The sequence below is a fragment of the Canis lupus genome, chromosome 38 (assembly GCF_048164855.1).
Source record: "Canis lupus baileyi chromosome 38, mCanLup2.hap1, whole genome shotgun sequence".
NCBI classification, from domain to species: domain Eukaryota; kingdom Metazoa; phylum Chordata; class Mammalia; order Carnivora; family Canidae; genus Canis; species Canis lupus.
This window is the reverse complement of record NC_132875.1, coordinates 18,064,109-18,076,849: the sequence shown is the minus strand read 5'-3', so window position 1 is coordinate 18,076,849 and position 12,741 is coordinate 18,064,109. Positions and strand designations below refer to the sequence as shown.

At 38.2% G+C, this 12,741-nt stretch overlaps 1 protein-coding gene across 1 annotated transcript in view; it reads right to left on the bottom strand.

Moving 5' to 3' along the window:
- CDC73 (cell division cycle 73) overlaps nt 1-12,741 on the bottom strand; it is a 122,228-nt gene that overhangs the window by 78,141 nt on the left and 31,346 nt on the right. The gene's annotated exons all lie outside the window — the stretch shown is intronic.

Below are 12,741 nucleotides of genomic sequence, written 5' to 3'. Positions count from 1 at the left end.
ATTATTATAAAAATAACGTACTTTATATGCATTAAAATTTCCTGCCACCTGTTACCATGTTTTTGAAATTATTTTTTCTTGAATCAGATCAGCATCAAATGTTGATTATGCTAACAAATAATAAGGTAAAATCAGATTTTAGTATCTCTCCACCACAAAAGGAGCATTAGTGTAAGGAGATTAATACACACTCCTCTAAATAAGTGTTCAATCTAAGTACTACCCAACTAAAAAAAGGAGAGGAGGGTATTTTCTGTATTATTCAGTATAAAAGTTCACAAAATGTTACATATGTTTAATATAAAAATATTCCTCAATAACTAATTAATTCAGTGCTACAAGCAAACAGCACTGAAAAGAACAATGTGAACAAGGTATACCTATACAGTTGCAAACCTTGAAATGAATGTCAGAGGAAGTTATTATAATACCATTTTTCACATGACAAAACAGATGCCTAATTTGCTGCAACAGCCAACAAATCACAACAGAAAGCTCTCTCTTTTTAGACACAGTCCAGATCTATAATGAGCTCATTAAAAAAAAAAAAAAAATCACTTGGGCAAAACTACTATATAAAAAGGATTTGAGAGATGTTTTGAGTATAGAAAAAAAAAATATTGTCTAAGTGATGAACTCTTAGAACAGTCTATAAAAATGCGGGGGAGGGGAGGAGCAAGATGGCGGAAGAGTAGGGTCCCCAAATCACCTGTCTCCACCAAATTACCTAGAAAACCTTCAAATTATCCTGAAAATCTATCAATTCGGCCTGAGATTTAAAGAGAGACCAGCTGGAACGCTACAGTGAGAAGAGTTCGCGCTTCTATCAAGGTAGGAAGACGGGGGAAAAAGAAATAAAGAAACAAAAGCCTCCAAGGGGGAGGGGCCCTGCGAGGAGCCGGGCTGAGGCCGGGGCGAGTGTCCCCAGGACAGGAGAGCCCCGTCCAGGAGGAGCAGGAGCTGCACCGACCTTCCCGGGCGGAAAGGGGCTCGCGGGGAGTTGGAGCAGGACCCAGGAGGGCGGGGGGTGCCTTCCGGCTCCCCGGGACAGTAACAGAGCAACTGCGCGCCCAGGAGAGTGCGCCGAGCTCCCTAAGGGCTGCAGCGCGCACCGCGGGACCCGATGGGACCCGGAGCAGCTCGGGGGGGCTCGGGCGGCAGCTCCGCGGAGGGGGCTGCGCGGCCCTGGGAGCAGCTCGGAGGGGCTCGGGCAGAGGAAGAGGCTCCGTGCGGAGGGGGCTGCGCGGTTCCAGGAGCAGCTTCGGGGGGGCTCGGGCGGCAGCTCCGCGGAGGGGGCTGCGCGGCCCGGGAGCGCGAATCCACCAGCGCAGGCTCCGGAGCACAGGGCGCCGGGACACAGCCCAGGATCCCGCCTCCCCCCGGGACAGGCAGAGGCCCGGAGGGCCCAGGACAGCAAGGAAGCTCCTGCCCCGAGCTGAGCAGATCAGCGGCCCCGCCCCGGAGCCTCCAGGCCCTGCAGACGGAGAGCTCCGGAGTTCCTGCCGGAGGTGAATCCAGGTTTCCAGAGCTGGCCCCGCCACTGGGGCTGTTCCTCCTGCGGCCTCACGGGGTAAACGACCCCCACTGAGCCCTGCACCAGGCAGGGGCACAGCAGCTCCCCCAACTGCTGACACCTGAAAATCAGCACAACAGGCCCCACCCCCAGAACACCAGCTAGACTGACAACTTCCAGGAGAAGCCAAGGGACTTAAAGTATACAGAATCAGAAGATACTCCCCGGTGGTCCTTTTTTTTTTTTTTCTTTTGTTTTGTTTTGCTTTTTGATTTGTTTCCTTCCCCCACCCCCTTTTTTTTCTCCTTTCTTTTTCTTTCTCTTTTTCTTTTTTTTTTTCTCTTTCTTTTTCTTCCCTTTTTTTCTTCCCTTTTTTTTCTCTTTCTCTTTTCTTTCCTTCTTTCTCTCCTCTCTTTTTCTCTTTTTCCCAATACAACTTGCTTTTGGCCACTCTGCACTGAGCAAAATGACTAGAAGGAAAACCTCACCTCAAAAGAAAGAATCAGAAACAGTCCTCTCTCCCACAGAGTTACAAAATCTGGATTACAATTCAATGTCAGAAAGCCAATTCAGAAGCACTATTGAATATAGCCAATTCAGAAGCTACTGGTGGCTCTAGAAAAAAGTATAAAGGACTCAAGAGACTTCATGACTGCAGAATTTAGAGCTAATCAGGCAGAAATTAAAAATCAATTGAATGAGATGCAATCCAAACTAGAAGTCCTAACGACGAGGGTTAACGAGGTGGAAGAACGAGTGAGTGACATAGAAGACAAGTTGATAGCAAAGAGGGAAACTGAGGAAAAAAGAGACAAACAATTAAAAGAGCATGAGGATAGATTAAGGGAAATAAACGACAGCCTGAGGAAGAAAAACCTACGTTTAATTGGGGTTCCCGAGGGCGCCGAAAGGGACAGAGGGCCAGAATATGTATTTGAACAAATTCTAGCTGAAAACTTTCCTAATCTGGGAAGGGAAACAGGCATTCAGATCCAGGAAATAGAGAGATCCCCCCCTAAAATCAATAAAAACCGTTCAACACCTCGACATTTAATAGTGAAGCTTGCAAATTCCAAAGATAAAGAGAAGATCCTTAAAGCAGCAAGAGACAAGAAATCCCTGACTTTTATGGGGAGGAGTATTAGGGTAACAGCAGACCTCTCCACAGAGACCTGGCAGGCCAGAAAGGGCTGGCAGGATATATTCAGGGTCCTAAGTGAGAAGAACATGCAACCAAGAATACTTTATCCAGCAAGGCTCTCACTCAAAATGGAAGAAGAGATAAAGAGCTTCCAAGACAGGCAGCAACTAAAAGAATATGTGACCTCCAAACCAGCTTTGCAAGAAATTTTAAGGGGGACTCTTAAAATTCCCCTATAAGAAGAAGTTCAGTGGAACAGTCCACAAAAACAAGGACTGAATAGATATCATGATGACACTAAACTCGTATCTCTCAATAGTAACTCTGAATGTGAACGGGCTTAATGACCCCATCAAAAGGCGCAGGGTTTCAGACTGGATAAAAAAGCAGGACCCATCTATTTGCTGTCTACAAGAGACTCATTTTAGACAGAAGGACACCTACAGCCTGAAAATAAAAGGTTGGAGAACCATTTACCATTCGAATGGTCCTCAAAAGAAAGCAGGGGTAGCCATCCTTATATCAGATAAACTAAAATTTACCCCAAAGACTGTAGTGAGAGATGAAGAGGGACACTATATGATACTTAAAGGATCTATTCAACAAGAGAACTTAACAATCCTCAATATATATGCCCCGAATGTGGGAGCTGCCAAATATATAAATCAATTATTAACCAAAGTGAAGAAATACTTAGATAATAATACACTTATACTTGGTGACTTCAATCTAGCTCTTTCTATACTCGATAGGTCTTCTAAGCACATCTCCAAAGAAACAAGAGCTTTAAATGATACACTGGACCAGATGGATTTCACAGATATCTACAGAACTTTACATCCAAACTCAACTGAATACACATTCTTCTCAAGCGCACATAGAACTTTCTCCAGAATAGACCACATATTGGGTCACAAATCGGGTCTGAACCGATACCAAAAGATTGGGATTGTCCCCTGCATATTCTCAGACTATAATGCCTTGAAATTAGAACTAAATCACAACAAGAAGTTTGGAAGGACCTCAAACACGGGGAGGTTAAGGACCATCCTGCTAAAAGATAAAAGGGTCAACCAGGAAATTAAGGAAGAATTAAAAAGATTCATGGAAACTAATGAGAATGAAGATACAACCGTTCAAAATCTTTGGGATGCAGCAAAAGCAGTCCTAAGGGGGAAATACATCGCAATACAAGCATCCATTCAAAAACTGGAAAGAACTCAAATACAAAAGCTAACCTTACACATAAAGGAGCTAGAGAAAAAACAGCAAATAGATCCTACACCCAAGAGAAGAAGGGAGTTAATAAAGATTCGAGCAGAACTCAATGAAATCGAGACCAGAAGAACTGTGGAACAGATCAACAGAACCAGGAGTTGGTTCTTTGAAAGAATTAATAAGATAGATAAACCATTAGCCAGCCTTATTAAAAAGAAGAGAGAGAAGACTCAAATTAATAAAATCATGAATGAGAAAGGAGAGATCACTACCAACACCAAGGAAATAAAAACGATTTTAAAAACATATTATGAACAGCTATACGCCAATAAATTAGGCAATCTAGAAGAAATGGACGCATTCCTGGAAAGCCACAAACTACCAAAACTGGAACAGGAAGAAATAGAAAACCTGAACAGGCCAATAACCAGGGAGGAAATTGAAGCAGTCATCAAAAACCTCCCAAGACACAAGAGTCCAGGGCCAGATGGCTTCCCAGGGGAATTTTATCAAACGTTTAAAGAAGAAACCATACCTATTCTCCTAAAGCTGTTTGGAAAGATAGAAAGAGATGGAGTACTTCCAAATTCGTTCTATGAGGCCAGCATAACCTTAATTCCAAAACCAGACAAAGACCCCACCAAAAAGGAGAATTACAGACCAATATCCCTGATGAACATGGATGCAAAAATTCTCAACAAGATACTGGCCAATAGGATCCAACAGTACATTAAGAAAATTATTCACCATGACCAAGTAGGATTTATCTCTGGACACAAGGCTGGTTCAACACCCGTAAAACAATCAATGTGATTCATCATATCAGCAAGAGAAAAACCAAGAACCATATGATCCTCTCATTGGATGCAGAGAAAGCATTTGACAAAATACAGCATCCATTCCTGATCAAAGCTCTTCAGAGTGTAGGGATAGAGGGAACATTCCTCAACATCTTAAATGCCATCTATGAAAAGCCCACAGCAAATATCATTCTCAATGGGGAAGCACTGGGAGCCTTTCCCCTAAGATCAGGAACAAGACAGGGATGTCCACTCTCACCACTGCTGTTCAACATAGTACTGGAAGTCCTAGCCTCAGCAATCAGACAACAAAAAGACATTAAAGGCATTCAAATTGGCAAAGAAGAAGTCAAACTCTCCCTCTTCGCTGATGACATGATACTCTACATAGAAAACCCAAAAGTCTCCACCCCAAGACTGCTAGAACTCATACAGCAATTCGGTAGCGTGGCAGGATACAAAATCAATGCCCAGAAGTCAGTGGCATTTCTATACACTAACAATGAGACTGAAGAAAGAGAAATTAAGGAGTCAATCCCATTTACAATTGCACCCAAAAGCATAAGATACCTAGGAATAAACCTAACCAAAGATGTAAAGGATCTATACCCTCAAAACTATAGAACACTTCTAAAAGAAATTGAGGAAGACACAAAGAGATGGAAAAATATTCCATGCTCATGGATTGGCAGAATTAATATTGTGAAAATGTCAATGTTACCCAGGGCAATATACACGTTTAATGCAATCCCTATCAAAATACCATGGACTTTCTTCAGAGAGTTGGAACAAATTATTTTAAGATTTGTGTGGAATCAGAAAAGACCCCAAATAGCCAGGGGAATTTTAAAAAAGAAAACCATATCTGGGGGTATCACAATGCCAGATTTCAGGTTGTACTACAAAGCTGTGGTCATCAAGACAGTGTGGTACTGGCACAAAAACAGACACATAGATCAGTGGAACAGAATAGAGAATCCAGAAGTGGACCCTGAACTTTATGGGCAACTAATATTCGATAAAGGAGGAAAGACTATCCATTGGAAGAAAGACAGTGTCTTCAATAAATGGTGCTGGGAAAATTGGACATCCACATGCAGAAGAATGAAACTAGACCACTCTCTTTCACCATACACAAAGATAAACTCAAAATGGATGAAAGATCTAAATGTGAGACAAGATTCCATCAAAATCCTAGAGAAGAACACAGGCAACACCCTTTTTGAACTCGGCCATAGTAACTTCTTGCAAGATACATCCACGAAGGCAAAAGACACAAAAGCAAAAATGAACTATTGGGACTTCATCAAGATAAGAAGCTTTTGCACAGCAAAGGATACAGTCAACAAAACTCAAAGACAACCTACAGAATGGGAGAAGATATTTGCAAATGACATATCAGATAAAGGGCTAGTTTCCAAGATCTATAAAGAACTTCTTAAACTCAACACCAAAGAAACAAACAATCCAATCATGAAATGGGCAAAAGACATGAACAGAAATCTCACAGAGGAAGACACAGACATGGCCAACATGCATATGAGAAAATGCTCTGCATCACTTGCCATCAGGGAAATACAAATCAAAACCACAATGAGATACCACCTCACACCAGTGAGAATGGGGAAAATTAACAAGGCAGGAAACAACAAATGTTGGAGAGGATGCGGAGAAAAGGGAACCCTCATACACTGTTGGTGGGAATGTGAACTGGTGCAGCCACTCTGGAAAAATGGGTGGAGGTTCCTCAAACAGTTAAAAATATACCTGCCCTACGACCCAGCAATTGCACTGTTGGGGATTTACCCCAAAGATACAAATGCAATGAAACGCCGGGACACCTGCACCCCGATGTTTATAGCAGCAATGGCCACGATAGCCAAACTGTGGAAGGAGCCTCGGTGTCCAACGAAAGATGAATGGATAAAGAAGATGTGGTTTATGTATACAATGGAATATTACTCAGCTATTAGAAATGACAAATACCCACCATTTGCTTCAACGTGGATGGAACTGGAGGGTATTATGCTGAGTGAAGTAAGTCAGTCGGAGAAGGACAAACATTAGATGTTCTCATTCTTTTGGGGAATATAAATAATAGTGAAAGGTAATATAAGGGAAGGGAGAAGAAATGTGTGGGAAATATCAGAAAGGGAGACAGAACGTAAAGACTGCTAACTCTGGGAAACGAACTAGGGGTGGTAGAAGGGAAGGAGGGCGGGGGGTGGGAGTGAATGGGTGACGGGCACTGGGGGTTATTCTGTATGTTAGTAAATTGAACACCAATAAAAAATAAATTAAAAAAAAAAAGAACAGTCTATAAAAATGCAAATATTAGAAATAAACTATACAAAATATTAATATGTTAACACTTAAGTATTACTTCATTTAACAGGTAGTTAACATATAAAATTAACTTTCAAGACACAGAACAAGTTACTGACAGAAACCAAATGATGTTTTGTTTTGTTTAGGGGCTAGAACTTTATATTGCTCAGGCTGACAGAGGAAACACCCTGTTCCCTGAAATATCAAGATAGTCAACAAGTTTTGAAAATTATTTCAAGTGCAATATAATATTCAAGCAGAATATGCCAATCTAAATATAGATGCAGACAATTATAGAATTATAAAAGTAACAGTCTTATTTATAATTCTATGACCACATATTAAAATCCCAATGCTGGGCAGTCAGCAGTTTAGCGCCGCCTTCGGCCCAGATGTGATCCTGGAGACCCAGGATCGAGTCCCACGTCAGGCTCCTTGTGGGGAGCCTGCTTCTCCCTCTGCCTGTGTCTCTGCCTCTCTCTCTCTGTGTCTTCCATGAATAAACAAATAAAATCTTTAAAAAAAATAAAATAAAATCCCAATGCTCTTTAATTTTTTAAGATTTTTAACTAAAGTATAGTTCACATATACTGAAGTAGTTTCAATAGAAAAAACAGTGATTCAATAATTATATATATTATGAAATGTTCATCATGAAAAAAGTATTACAATACTGACTATATTCCCTATGCTGTACTTTTCATCCCTGTGACTTATTTTATAACTGGAAGTTTGTATCTCTTAATCCACTTCACCCATTTTACCCATCCCCCCACATACTTTTTTGATTGAATTAAACAATTTAAATCTAAATAAACGTCATTTCTTTAAAAAAAAAAATTTAAGTAAACTCTACACCAAAAATGTGGAGCTTGAACTCATGACCCTGATATCAAGAGTTGCATGCTCCATCACATGAATAAAGAGGCGTCCCTCATTTCTTTTCATATATGAGCCCTAACAGGTAGATTAGAAATGCCTAACCTACCTAAGTTATCCCTCACTATATAACTTGTTTGTAGGAATTTTCTCTCACAGAACAAAGAACACAAAGATAAATATACACAGCCACAGTAAAAATGTACCAATTACTAGAGAGGAAAAGAGTTATCATCATATTTAAATAAGCTAGTCTTTGTAACTTTGAATAAACATGTTATCATTAAATGTAATATTAAATACATCAGTGAAAGTTGTCTACATTGATGCCTAAATCAAAGTAAGATTATATTCAAAATTATAAACTCATAATAAAAGTAACCATCATTTATTTACTGAGTCCTCTGTGCTAAGCATTTTTACATAGTGTCTCTTTTAGTCCTCAAAAAGATTATGACATAAGTTCTACTATCTTTATTACAAAATAAAAACAACACCACTTAAAAGAAAGGTTAAATAATCTCACCATCATTAGTGGCATAATGTGGAAGAATTGTGATTCAAAGCCAGGACTGACTTCAAATCCTTAAATATATAGTGCTTTCAACTGATTACCCTTTCTCTTTAACAAGATAACACTGCCTTTATTTAGATCAAGAATTTCAAACTGAAAGGCCAGTAGGGTCTAAGAAGGTAGTACTGTTGACCCTTGAACACAGGTCTGAGCTGCACAAATGCACTTCTGTGTGGATTTTTTTAATGGTACAGTATCATAATGTATTTCTGTTCCTTATTTTTAAACATTTTCTTTTCTTTAGCTTACTTTATTGTAAGATACAGTATATAATACATCTAACATACAAAATATGTGTTAGAGTTATCTAAGGCTTCCAGTCAACTGTAGGCTTTTAGTAGTTAAGTTTGGGCAAGTCAAAAGTTATACGCAGATTTTCAACTGAATGCAGTGGGTGGAGGGTGTCAGTACCCGTACCCTCAGTGTTGTTTAGGGGCCAACTGTATAAATAAGTGAAGAAGACTAGATTAAAGATAACACAGCAATGAGGCCTTTGGGCAACCTAAAGAAAATACCCCATCTAAAGGTAGTCATTATTTGGATCAGTGTGGCTCTTATTACATAGACTATAGACCCAGTACATAGTTATGCCAGATAGCTTTTCAAAAGAAGCTGAAAATCCAAACTGCTTTTGTGACATACTTTTATTTTTTAATCTTAGTGCATAAAATAAAATTTTAAATGACACTGAATGCCTCATAAAACATAAGTAGAACCACATTTAGATTGGCACAATGAATGATCCCAGAAGTATGCTAAGAGAGGCATATGATGTCAGTGTACCAGCAGGCACTATAAACAGGATGCATTTAACCCTGGGAAGAAATTTTCCCATACGCACCCTTAAAATCTACACAACAACATTTACATAAGCACTTAAAAAAATATTTGCTGAAGGAAAAGAAGGAAGGAAAGAAGAGCATTCAGTAAGAAAGTCTTCATCAACAGTCTCTGTCATCCGGTGGCCTAGACTCTAGACACAACTCTAGAGCATTACTGCTACCACAGCACTCCCGTAACACTCCAAGCAAAGATGAACAGTTAATTAACAATCAAATGAGAATGAAGGAACTTTATAAAACAGGGGATCTGAAAGGTTACTAATATATGCATTCCTGACTTAAGAATACAACTTTATACTGAGAGACTAAGATTCTGGATTTTTGTAAATAGTGGAAGTTGATGTGATTACACCTTGAATGTATATACTGAATGCCCACCCAAGTGCACTTACTATCAGGAAAACAGTTCCAAAAAAAAAAGGCTTATTATGAAAATTACAATGTCTTCTGGAGTCAACTCAAATAAGCTTTTGATCTGCACAGAGTGTAAAATGTTTCCTCAAAAATGAAGACAGCAAGGTAATTGAGAATCAGTGATATTAGTAAGAACAAAGAAAAGAATAAATAGGGGTTAAAGTATATGACCCTCCTACCTGAACATTAATAAGCTAGACTGGGAGGTTAAAATGAATTAGTTCTCAATTCAATTACCGAATCTTCACAAACAAGAAGAGTGAACTGTGATCATATCTTTTTATTCCTTCTCCAGTGGAACCACAGATAAGTTTTTTGCCAACAAAGAATAGTCTTCATCATCTCCTCTTATTTTCTATATAATGAAAAGCACTGTCAAGTGGCACTTTCTTAGTTTACGATGGCACCTTTCACAGAAGGAATCCATGCAAATACATTCTAGTATCCCCAAACGAAATGGTTTCTACTCCCAACCCGTAACTGCTAGGATAGTTTCACTTAAACTGATTCTACACAATTATAGTTCTTTCCCATGTTCTCAAAAGGAGGAAAGAAAGGAGTAAACACTAGGGGGCAAACAAGCCTGGGAAGTGCATACTCTTGTCTTCCAATTTAGACATTCAGATATTAAAAATAAATTCCTATACCACAAAATTTCTTAAACATTATACAACCCAACTAACACATTTTGGTGAAAGTTACGAACTCAGAAAAGCCCTTTAGTAACTCCAACATCCATGTCTTATGCCACTATATTTCTTGGCCTAATTCAAAAGTTAACCAGACTCAAGTATACAAACTTGTAACTTTAAAGATACCTGGGCTTCTATTCTTATCATGAATTTCTATAAATTATTGTCTTCATAAAATATCGACAAATATTATTTAATACCTTGCCAGAGCCTTTTTTATAAATTTCAATAACTTGTGATTCTTATGAAATACCATCAAAACACATACTCCTTTCTAACAAATGAAGACAAAAAAATCAATTACATAAAAATTTTCTAGCCATCTGCACATATTGATTTAGTCTGATATCTAACAAGACTCTGGTGTCTTGAACTTAAAAGATATATAAACCAATCCTATTACAGGCTGGTACTAATTTTAGTAATTATGTAGATCAACCAAACATGTCAAACCCCTGAAAAACAGTGGTAGCTAAAATGAGCTCATATGTAAACTAGAAAGGAAGTCAGATCTGTGCAACAAAGCCTTTAACATATAAAAGCCTAGTGTGCGTCTGAGTGGATATCACAAGAGAAATTTTCTTCATTGGAGAGTAAGACAGAAAGAAAGTTGGTGAAACTCATAGACTCATAAATATTAGGTAATAATTCTAAACGAAAAAAAGGCAAAGAAAAACACTGCACTGGAAGCATAAGCTTGAGATTCAAGTAAAAATAAACAATTATCAGAGCAACTTCAAAGCTTTCAAGTTCAAAACTCTGCATGTATTCTCTAACAACTGCTAAAATGAATCAGGTCACAAACAGTACAGATATTCAAAAAAGATATTAAAATATGGAAAGAACCAACAATTAACCCATTTTTAGTCTTTCTGCTCCATTTCTACACAATGTCTTTATGTGATTATTTCTGTAAAAACAAACACCATAAATTTGTTTAAATTCGCCTTTAAGTATATTTAGAAGCAAAATCTAAGGAGGAAGCAGAGCCGTATCATTCTCTTACAGTTTAACTAAGAAGCTGTCCTTGGATTTTAAAAAAGCATCACTATAAAAACTATCACTGATTTTACTATTTGCATAGAAGCTCAGTAATGAAACCCATTTCACTGCATTTCAGATGAGACAAAAGTTAAAAGAACAATGACCACAAAGACAAAAAAAAAACTTACCCTGATGGTTACACCTAAAGATAACAACAATAAGATAAAGATAAAGATAACAACAAAGATAGCAGTTTCAAAATAATTCACTTAGGGAATGGCCAGGAGGCAAGTTCTATTCCCAAGAAAATGTCAGTAAATGAATCTTTTAAAAATTAAAGTTAAATCTTATAGCCATGAGCTACATTTTGAAGTCAGGAAGAACTGGGCAGATCTCATAAGATGAGTGTATCTACTCTTTTACCACCCTCCCCTCATTCACTATGCTATGGAGACATATGCCTTCATACTGTTACTCCACTGGGACTCAATCTTGCCCCTTGAGCAGTCTTTCATAGAATGCTTTTCTACAAGGTCTGTGCTCAACAGTCACCTGCTCAGAGATGCCTCTCTGACTACTCTCTCTACAAAAAGCCCTGTTTGTCTTATTCATAGCTATAGTCCCAGTGACTAGAACAGGGGCTGACACAAATGCTCAATAAGTACTTGTTATGTGAATTGATGATACAATTCAATCATACAAAAACAAATCTGATGACAACTTAAAAACAAGTGCATTAGCAAAATATCTAATAATTCCAATTTGAAGTCCAGGAAAAGAAAAAAAAGATCAACTTTTAATATCAGATTCTCCATATTTATTTGCTATCTGCTCTGGAAAGCATGACAAGATATATCTTAATTCTGAGAAATCACAGCAAATATATGATGATTCCATGTCATACTGAGTCCTCAAAGATCTGATGATTTATAAACAAAGACAAAGTAAGTTTGGTATTAGCTTTAATATAGGTACTCTAATACATATACGTAGTATTTTAAAGTACACTAATAATCTGTAATATAAATACTCAAAACAAGGTTAACAGAATTCCTTCCCTACATCACCAAGTCCTATCTATTACTGACAAAACAAAAATTAAGTGTTAAATACAGCCTCGTCAGAACATCCAGAAATTACCACTTTTAGGGCGTTAAAAAAAAATACAAAGTAAGTCTGCTAAAAGTGAGATAAAGGTTTAAAATTGTGGACATCTAAGTAGTTGATTCTGGCAAGCATGCACTTTGTTAAGTATCACATCAACCATTACAACCTGTTTGTTTTTTAAAGAGCATAAGGCATTACATTTTAAAGAACATAAAATACTGTGGAAAACAATTCTCCCCATTTGGACCT